The following is an 11,034-nucleotide window of genomic DNA, read 5'->3' as shown; positions in this document are numbered from 1 at the left end:
CACCTTGTTGGCTGCCTGTGAGGTTTCCAATTCGTTTTGAAACGCTTCTCACAACCCAAAGTCCTTTCCTGGCCCTGACTCACTCTCCCTTGCCAATTCCCTTTGTACGTCGTGTTCAGGGCTGTCACAGGCCAAACACCTCTGGTGCAACACCCTCCCTCCCCTGCGCTAAGCCAGGTTGAAGTCATTTACCTTCTCCCGAGAATTTTAATTGGCCTCCACAGGCTCAGTAATCATAACAACAATCTTGTTTTACTGTGTGTCTTGGGAGCCTCATTTTACCCACCCTGGAACAGCCACGGGAGTTGAATGGATCATCTCCATGCACGAGGTGCTTCATCATCAAGGAGGAACTGTCAGGTGTCTTCTTTCCCCCCACTGTGTGATGAAGCCTTCACCAGCTCCTCTGTAAGACAGACCAGGAATAACACGACCCTTCCCCTTTACACTGGGGGTAGGGTGCTTTTATAAACACAATATAAATGCAAGCACAGGAGCTTTTCCCATTTCCTATCTCTATCCCACCTTCTCTGAAGCATCCCCAGCTGAGCTACCCTCTGGGGCTGCAGGGCTGCAGAGAGGGTTCAGATGCTCCTGCAGCAGGAGCAGCCTCTGTGTTATCCTCTTCACCTGTGCCCCACTGCTCCCAGGTGCCCATCATTAGTTGTGCTGGGTTAAAAATCCCAGCAGGCATAGGGAGCTCTTGTTTGAGACTCAGCAAGTCTTTGCAGTGTAAGTGCTCTGCTCCTCCTCATCGCATCCAGGTCTGTTCCTGAGCTGTGGCTCTGGTCTCCCCTGTGTACAGGACTCTGATAGCAGTGACCAAACCGTTCAGCAACACCGGGGGGTGAGTAAGGTTGCTGCTTTGGTGGTCATGGGCAGGTGGGTCTCCTGGGGCAGAGCTGTGGCTTTTATTGCTTAAAAAAACCCCCAACAAACCCCACAAGAAGCAGACAAGCAGAGCAATGTGTAGCTGATGCTGTTGCAGTTATAGAGGTGGCTTTGTGGTGTTTGATGAGAAATGCTTTTCTCTATGGCAGCTATAGGGCACTGAGCTTTATGTGCATGCAGATATCTGCAGTGTGGGACTGCAGGACCCAATATCCATGTGAGGTGTGCCTGGAGGAGACAAAGTGCCTTGCAACACCTGGTTCCTCTTGCATTTGGCTACAATGAACCTCTCTGTCTGGGAGGAAATATCTGGAGGGAGGACAAGCAGCTCATGTGGTTTTGGAGGAGAGCCTGGACGGCCTGTCTGTGCCTGGGCACTGCAGTGTTTGCCTGTGCGGGTTGGGTTTAATCCTCTCTTGTGCAGGGATCTCTGCTGTGTCGTGTTGTGGTGCAGGACTCAGGTCCTGGATTGGGTGCGTGTAGCTTAAATCAGCAAACCTCCTGTGTGTGAGCTGCGAGTTCAGCCTGGACCCTGCTCTTTAGGCTGTGTGTGGGGATCTGCACTGGTTTAAGCCCTCTCTCAGTCTGACACTGAGCTGATGGTGTTTTTCTACTCGGCACTGCAGTGCTGGCGCGAGCGGTGCCTGGCAGCCCTGGCCCTGAGCTGCCCTCTGTGCTTGGCCAGCCCCGCTCTGTGCAGCCGTCTGCTGCCTTGGCTGCTGCCCAGCCCACTGCTACCCCACCCGAGGGGTGCCCCACGCCGCAGAGATCGCTGCCCACGTCCTTTCCCTCGCAGCACAGCCCGAGGGGCAGCTCTGGGCCACCCTGGCATTGCCCCCAGCGTGAGCCCTGCCGTGGGTACACCCTCCACATGTGTAACTGAGACCCACGCCGGGTGTGTTATCGTGGCAGAAGGCAAATACGGGCTGCTTGGGCTTTGGCAGCGAAACCTCTGCTCCCGAGTGTGTGTTGGATGTTGGTGTTAAACTTTATGGTGTTTAATGCCTCATTGGAAGCGTGTGACTAAATGTCCTTCTACCTCCTGCTCATGAGGACACAGGAGTTTAATTTTATCGCCTCACTAGTCACCAGAGTCAGGGCTGGACCATTTCTGGGAATAAGCCTGAGTGCATGAGCTCCTCTGCCCAGGGCTGCCAGAAATTCTCCTGCCCTTCAAAAAGGGAAAGAAAAAGAAAAAGAAATGTACTCCTTGCTTTGAGCAGTTCCTTTCACAGAGGTGCTGCTGTGTCCTGGCAGTGAGAGCCAGAGCCCCAGCCCATTGCACAGAGCATCCCTTTGGGATGCTCCATTCTTGCTGCTGTGGTCATGGGGCTTCTCAAGTCACCCTATCACTTTCTCATGGCAGTTCACGTGCCAAATCTTGGCTCTGTTGGGGTAAACCAGACCATAGCCCTATATTAAGTCCCTGTTTTCCTTTCCCATTGCTGTGTGCATCCATGTGGGGTGCTGCCCAGTGGGGAGTTCCCGCTGCAATCCGAGTCCGCGGGGCTCAGAGTGGTGACGTGAAGCCGGCCTGGAGCCAGTGTTCCCTGTGCTTGGTGGTTCCCTGGGAGTGCTAGTTTTCTGGAGCAGGAGAAACAATTCCTAAAAAGGAGCAGTCAGATGGAAAATTGATACCAAATGGTGCTATCAGTCCCTTGAGGAACAAGGTTTGATCTCTCAACCCATGGTTCCTGAGGGTTAGGACGTAGGCACACAATGCTATTTTAAAGGGATTTCTTTTTAAAAGAATTTATTATTTTCCCCCTTTCATAAGTTCATGATTTTCCCAGACACAAACTGGCTTCAGATTTGATGCTGAATGCACAAGATGCTGCTTTGGATGCATGTGGTGTCTGCAGGATGAGGAGGGTCTGAGATGAGCCCTTCTCTGGTCCTGCAGGGCCAGGGACCATCCTCAGCATCTGATACTGGATCAGGGGTTTTGCCAGCTCTATGTGGTTGCTGTCCTGAGGCAGAGATAGTCCTCATCAGGCAACAGCCATCCCAGGTGATCCTTCCCATCTTGACTGTCTGCCCCTGTGACTGTGGCTGTTCCTGGGGGTATCCAGCTGCATTTCTGGGCTTAATAACCCTGTTTGTAGCTATGCTACTCTGTTAAAAACCCCACCTCCCTACATGACCCAGCTGCTTTCTGTCTTTTCCATCTGAACTAGTTTCTGGCCCGGTTCCTGTAGGAAATTGCCTTCTGAGTAACTCGTGCTGTGGGACAGGAGGCTTCACCTTGTGCCTGCAAATCGTGGGACCATGGGTTAGTATCCCACTGCTCATAGGGCTGAGCATGAGGCACTGCAAGGGCCTGGAAGCCATTGAGGGGAGGGAGCTGAACTTTGCAACTGAGCTTCCAGGGAAGGAATTTCCAGTGACTGTAGATCCCATCCCCAAAGACAGCATTTCAAGGAATTACCCTCTCCCCCTCGCTGCAGACTTCCTCTGCTTTTCCAAGTAAGTGTCTGGCTCGGGGCCATGTACACAGCAACCAGAGCAGAGCAGATCCATGGGAACATCCGGGGCTGGAGGTCGATGTTGTCCAGGTTCACAGCCCATGGCTCTTTTCTGCACCAATTGTCCCCAGTTCTGACACTGAGCCTCTCTCAGTTATCTCCCTTGTGAGCACTGTGTTTCCAGAGCTCTGGATGCCAGGAGGAGCAGCGAAAGCACCTTCAGTGCCAATAAAAATAAATGGTGACTGGGATTTTTTTGAGCGTTATTTTAGCAAACAGCAGTTCCTGGTGTTGGTAACTCAGTCCCCTCCCTCACAGGACTCTGGCAGGGCTGCTCTGGTCCAGATGTGCTGGGCATTCTGGAGGGGTATAGGGGAGATTCCCTGTGAGATCGGTCTCACCTGCACCCCTGGTGACCAAGCAGCTTGTCTGACCCCACGGGGAGGCAGAGACCAAGGGGCAGTCCCTGCCTGCCTGCAGAGAGCTGCCAGGCAACCCATGTTTGCACTTATCCCCTCTCCAGATGTTCTGTGCACAGCATTAATTTCCATACCCTGATGGGGATAGTTTGAGGGCTCTGGCCAGGCTCTGGAGGAGGTGACCCTTTCCCCAGCAGCCACAGGGCTGAAGGCAGGGATCACATCACCCCTTCTGTGTCTAAATAGCACTCAGTGTCCTGGCGGGTGCATCCCCAGAGACATACCTTGTGGATTTTCTTCGGCTCATAAATTTTCCCTGCCCTCCTTAGTGCCCCTAGCAAATAAATTATCTGAAGCTACATTTCCCCGTTTCAAAGCCTTGTGAAAGAAACCAGAAGGTTTAGCAGTCCTGGCTGGCTGGAGTGGTTCACATACCATCCACCCATTTGCATTTGATCTACTTTATCCTGTGTTAAGTAATCCTTGAAAGCCCAGTGGGCTGCAGGCCCTCTGCGTGCCTGTAAATCACTGGGGCATGTCACAGGCTGCAAATGAGCGTGTGCCACCCCTTCATCTGATCCAAAACATCCCTCTGTCCCAGAAAAACCATCCTTGTTACGTTAGAACAGCAGCTTAGTGAGCTGGGATCACCAGAGGTGGTAGGGTGGGAGTGTGCCCAGCCCTCCAGCTGTGTTTCCATGTGGGACTGGAGCAGAGAGCTCTCCTCGAGGAGCAGTTCCCTAGGGATGCAGTTTGGGGATGGGTTTGGTGTCCTCCAGGAGTCTGCTTTGGTCTGGGTGTCCCCCAGTAACTCCCTCAGTTACCCATTAACCAGGGCTGCCCCGTGGCATCTTCTGCACCTCCTGCCCTACTCAGTTTGCTTTCCATCCCTGTAACTTCCTGGGGCAGAGAAGGAGACCTTCATCCCTTCTGGCCCCTGCTGGGCAATAGGGTTTCAAGTCATGGAACATGTGATTCCACAAGTCCCAAGTGCAGCCATAGTTTGGCTCTCTCCCTCGAAATAAATCAAAGATTATTCTCCTCTTCCCCACTGCCTCCCTGCAAAGGTCACTATTGCTCAGCTGTGGCCTGACTTTAATTACAAATTAAGAGCAGCCAGAGCAGTCACTAGGTGCCATTAATTGGCTTTTCAGGAAAGGTTTCACAGGGAAGTTGAACACACCAGCAATCAATCCGCTTGGTTCCTTGTGTGTGGTAGCTCAGCCTGATGTGAGCCCTGTGCCAGGTCCCAAATTCAGGGCACTGGGTGTCATTTGCCCCAAAACTGCAGCCAGCCTTGAGGCTCCAAGATATTTTTCCCTTGCTAATTGAAGCCTCGAGGGCTCAGCGCTCCCCTGCCTGCAGTGGGATGAATTTTAGCCGCTGAGAACAAGTTCCAGGGGAGGATGCTGAAATAAAACAGATGGGATGATTCTGGAGGTCAGAGTGAGGAGAGGATGCACTGCCAGGCATCATGTGATGAAAACATACTTACTGCTCCAGCAGCTGTCAAAGCCCAGACAGATGAGGCAAGGTGCCCAAGGAGTGTGCAGGGATCTCATTTACCTGGTAATTAATGGAAATCGTGAAACAAATCAACACATGCTCCCTGTGGAGAGCTTCACGCTCCAGTTTCAAACTGCTGATGGAGAACTGGTCACGGCTGGAGTATGGGAGTGGTGAGTGCTGCTGTGGAGCCGAGACAGGACTTGGTCCCCACCACTCTGTCACTGATGGAGCCCCTGGTTATTTGAAGGATGTCCTTACCTGCCAGCCTGTGTGGCTGCAGGAGGCCAGACCCTGCCTGCGTGGTTAGGGCACTGCTAATTGCTCTGCCCCCGAGCACACGGGGGACCTGCAGTACTGTCTGTCACAGGCGAAGATGCCTTGGCTTATGGCTGCAGGGTAGGAATGAAGATGTTATGATGAGCCCCATCATCTCCCTCTGATCCCGCTCGGCTGAACAAGGCACAGCTGATTTTCCCGGTCCAGCCCTCCCGCCACGCTGTGCGGGCACCTCCGCCCCGTGTGCCAGCCCTGCAGGGCTGGAGGAGTTGATGAGAGCCTGAGCTGGCATCCAGACCTGCCCTTGTGCTTTCTGGTGTAGAGAAAACTCATCCCACTACAAAATGTTGTGCCATTTTTTCTTGCAAGTTAATTAAGTTGGCTCAGTTTAAGTATTAAAAATGCTGTTTGCTGGTATTTTCCTCCCTCCAGAGCAGCGATGTGCTGCTCTGCAGGGCCCTCAGACAGGAGCAGGGGTGCTTGCTCTGGTTCAGGGATTCAAGGACGAGGGAGCGTTTTGGTTCCCTGTCTTATTGTTTATTCAGCGTGTTGCAAAGCAGTTTGGCAAAACAAAATCTTCCAAACAATTAATGCCAGTCAGACTTGCTGACAGCCCAGCCCCGGCTGCTCATGGGCTGAGCTGTGCATAGCAGTGTCTGGGCTCTCCCTGCTCCGGGGAGCTTCTGAGAGGGTAATTAACCCCAAAATAGCACAGGTGAACCTGTAACTTGCCTCCTCAGTCTCCTGCCAGAAGTTAGCAACTGGCATAATTCCTGAAGCATAAGGTTTACGATCCCTTCCAAAAACTTAATCTGAATGTTAACTGACGTACAGTAAATGCCAAATCTCTTTTGAATCTTGCTAAAAATCTCGGTTTGAAATATGCAAATGACCTTTCTGTCTTTCTAAAAAGCTCCCTGCTTCTGGAAATTAAAAAAAAAAAACAAACCACCAAGCAAATCTCTTCCTACTGGATAAAAACATATAGTCCTGAGGTTGTGTGAAGGGGCACAACTCACCTGGCTGCAACAGAGGTGGGTCAGGGAAGGGTCCCCTTTGCAGGCTGAACTGGAGCAGATCATTGAACTGCTGTAATAAACCTCTCCCAGATACCCTGACAGGAGAAACTGTAAAAACTCTGTCTGAGGAATTGGTGGGCTCTTGCTCTCTTTGATATCCCTCACATTATAATTAAGAGATAATGTCAATAGAATAAAACATTGTCTCAGGATAATGGTCTCCCGCCGCTACAGGAGTGTCAAGGCAAAGTCAAATCATTTATCAAAAATGAACGTTGAGGCAAGTCTGGGACGTTTGTTTTCACAGCAAGAGGCATTAATCCTGGAACAACAATATTCCAGTGCTTTTATTTCTCCTGCGCCCGGTGATTGATGCCAATGCATCATCGTGCCTGAGAGCCGCGGGGCGGCTGAGCGATGGGCTCTCCTTCCAGCTCTATTGACCAGGTGGATTTTGACTCGTGGAAATACATAACAGTAAATCGAAGGGTGCTGGTTCGTGCGAGTGTGCGTCAGTAACTGTGATTTTTTTTTTTTTACTTCTAAAGGTGAGCAGTGCTGTGTGTGGGCTGGCTCTGGTTGGCCAGGGTGCCTTTTAGGACTGTGTTTGCCTTGTTGCTGCAGTGTGGGAGGGTTACTTGCTCACTGACCATCCAGGGCTAATCTCAGAACCTGTTCCCAGCCCAACCTCACGTTGCTTCAGAGGTTTTTTAAGGTCCCCTCTGAACACTGGGGCTGGCTGTGCCCCTCTGGCCAGGCTTGTGCAGGGCTGAGCAGCTTGCTGGCTTCATGCATTTTTTAAAATACTGCTGAGTGTAAATACCCACAGCACAGCCATGGCAAATATCCATGGATCCCAGGTCCTTCAGCAGAGGCCAGGGCAACCTCAACTCCATCCCTGGCACTACAAAAGGCTGGGAAGACTGCTGCTGTCAAACACAGCACCCGCTAAAATTGCTGTTGCCTCCAGGCTGGGGAGAGGAGCAGCCTCTGCTGTCCATCCTCAGTTTGCACTGGGAGCAGTTGTGAGGTCAACACTTGAAATTAAAGATGTGTAAGTGGCAATTAGACTTGAAACAAAGTCCCAGGAGGGTGTACCCAAGCTCTTCCAGAATTTATTTTTTTTTTCCCCTCATGGATTTGTTAATGGAGAGAATTACACACCCAGCAAGCATTTGAGCTGCAGAGGAACACAAGTGCTTTGTATGTCTCCAAATGCCAAACCTGTTTTTCTGAGGCTGGTACCTTCTGCACAGGAGCTGCCTGTTGGCAGAAGCACATTCTGTGATCCCCCAACCCTGAGGGGGGACAGTCCCCTCTGCCAATGTGCTCTCCACAATTCCGTGCCTTTTGCAGGAGAGGCAGAGTCGTTAGGCTGGAGCAAAACTCACTGTGTTTCACACGCAGGGTGGTCCTGGAAAAACTAACTGGAGCTGACTTTGACTTATTATGCATTCTTAAACTTACTCTAAATTTAAAAATTATATACCCTTGACTCATTACACACTCTTAAATCATGGACTCACTGACTAGTCTGAGGGACCTGAATGGTTTGAAGCCCCGTGGTGGCTGGCAGTGTCCAAGCAGGGATCTGCTTGAATAACTTTGCTGTTAATACTCTGTTGCAGCACATTGCATCGAGGTGCCATCAGCAGCTTGGGCACAGGACAATACTGGGATGCACTTTTGGGTGCAGACTCTGCCTTTTGAAGCTCTGGGTGGTCCTGGTCTCCCTGCAGAGTGGGGGAGCTGCTCCCTTCCCAGTACAACTCCCAGATGTGTGTATGACCACCCCAGCTGAGTTGGGCAGGGCGAGTGCATCCTGCTGGGTGTGTGGTGGGGGCAGCTCAGCCAGGGCAGGGACACATTTGGGACAGTGTTTTTCTCTTTTCTCTTTCCTGCTGTCTGTAGGAAAGGGCAGGGGCCATAGATAACACTCTGAAAAGATTTCAGAGGAGGCCTTGGCTTTCTGCTGTGGAATGGCTTGGAGAATGGCAAGGTTGTGCTGTCCAGCAGCCTGCAACGGGACAGCCCCAGGCTTAGGAAAAAAAAATTTAAATATTGGAATCCTAGATTGATGCCTTTACAAGAGGACAGTGGAGACAGAATTGGTTCTCCAGCTGGGATTGAGGACACACAATCAGGAGCTTATAACTAAATTACACTTCTGTGTTGCATCAGGCAGGTTAACTAAAAGAGGGGAGGGAAGAAACTGTGCATCTTCTGGGCTTGTGTTAAACTCTGAGGCAAGAGAGATCCAACTTGTTTGAAAAGGAACAATTTTCACTGCCATCTACTCACCCACAGAGAGTGGGCACTCAGACCAAGCTCAAATGTAAGATGGGCACTGGAGAACAAACCCAGAGGAAAGCCTTGCCCTGTAGCTGCTCACCCATCCTGAGGCATAACGAGCTCCTGCATGCACTGGCAGCACAGCCATATGGTGATTTAGCCAGGAAATGATTCATGCCAAGTGAGGGATGCTCAAGGGCAGCCTTGAGACCCCAGAGCACCTTGTGCTGGGCGTTGGAGAAATGCAATCGCCTGTCAGGGTCGGTACGTGCAGTCCCGCTCCTGCGCCGAGGGCTCTGCCTGCTGCAAACACCAATAAAGATGTCAAGTCAATGTGTGTGGGGAGATAAATCACAGCATTATTTTCCTGCCCAGAGCATCAAGGTGTCTTCTGATGCAGTGTAAGGGGGAGTAGAGGAGAGGCAGGCGATGATTTCAGATCTGTGCTGGGAGGGAGGGTTCCGATGTGCCACCCACGCCAGGCACAGCTGCTTGCAGCCCCTTCCCACCAGCACCCACTGCCATGGTTGTACATGGCCACTGACCTGATTCACATGGGTGTTTGGGATGTGACCACCAGCTCACTTCTGAGGGCCTGCTCACCCTGGTGGGCTGCCCATCACTGTGGTCTCAGGGTGGACATGAACAGGAGTTCTCACCCAAAGGACTCTGTGTCCCCTCACCTTTGCTGTGTGCAGCGGCAGGGCAGGACTATAAGATATTGCTGTGGCCTGGTAGTGGTCAAAGGGGGAAAAAAATAGGTGGAAAACTTAAAATGATGAAGTGTTTTGAGGCAGACCTTTGCTGTCAGTGTGAAGCAGCGAGCCCTGATTTAAGCAGCCCCTTCAGTAACTGACCTACACGGAACAAATCCATTTACAGTGTCTTGTTTCTCCTCACTGTTTAACTACCAGAGTTCAGAGACGATTCCTTAAATGTTAATGGTGCAGGAATTTGGAAACTTTCCCAGAGTTGCTAGGGGAGCCGTGCAGGAATATGTCTGCTGTGCTTGTGCAGTTCAATTTCCTGCTGAACATCAGGCGGGCTGTTCTCGCCTACTGCTTTGTAATTAAAGTGCTGAAAGACCATCACTCTCTGAGGTTGATGGTGCTCAGATTCGCCCCCGGGTGAGGGCCGGCTCCCTGCCTGGCTGCAAGGAGGACAGGTGGTAAAATATCTATAGACACAATCTCAGCCTGCTCTCATCCTGCTCCTGCTATCCCACGGCTTGGATAGGGACTGGGGACCAGTCTCTGTATGCCAGTCCGACTGTTTGATGGACCCCACAGTTCAGATCTGCATCTCTGCTGCACCCCTTGTGCTACCATCCATGGGCACCACTGCTCAGGGGGACAGGCTGAGGGTTTGCCCCCATCCCTCAAACAGCTCATCCACAGGGCTCAGCATCAGGAATGTGGCAGGTGACGGTCTCCCACCATGGCTGTGTGTGACTGACCACTAGAGTAAGTTTGGGCCGTACCCAAGGGTATCAGAACTTCTCAGACCCTTTTCCAGAGGAATGTAGCTGACTGTGTGTGTGCAAAAATACAGGGTTTCATCAAAGCTGAGCTCAGGGTAATGACCCTGGACATGTGTCAGCCTGAAAGGCCATTGCTTTGCCTCTTCCTGCAATGAGGTGATTGTGAATGTAAGTGCGTTGAACCCCTGGGGCTGGAGGGCAAAGGGTAAAGTCCCACACTGGACATGAAAAGCTTCTTCATCAAACCCCTGTGCTTGCAGCAAAGGGGTGTCTGTGCCTGGGGCTGCTGAGGGATGCCCTACAAGGGTCACCAGTACCTCTTGTCTGGGGTACCATGGGGATGGGTCCTGGTCTGGAAGCAGGGAGAGCCACCTGACAGCACCAGGGGGAACGTGCTTGCCATGGATGTTGCTGGTGAAAACAAGGGCTTTAAAAGGAGCCACAAGTGGTGAGCTGGCCTGTCCTCCTCCAGCTCTTTTGTCTCTAAACTTGGATCTGACTCTTTCCACCATCTCATTAGGAACAAGTGCTTGGCCCGAGTTACATGGCAAATTTTGACATTTTAAAAATTGATGCCTTTTTCTGCTCGTAACTTAAGCTGTCTAGTTTATCAGAGACATATGGAAAGTTTATTACATTCTTATTACAGATCCAGCCAAGTGAGCTGACTAATGAATGTGATT

The sequence above is a fragment of the Manacus vitellinus genome, unplaced genomic scaffold, assembly GCF_001715985.3.
Source record: "Manacus vitellinus isolate BGI_N305 unplaced genomic scaffold, ASM171598v3 scaffold_31_pilon, whole genome shotgun sequence".
Lineage (NCBI taxonomy): Eukaryota > Metazoa > Chordata > Aves > Passeriformes > Pipridae > Manacus > Manacus vitellinus.
The sequence above is the reverse complement of the archived record's forward strand: the minus strand, read 5'-3'. Positions refer to the sequence as shown.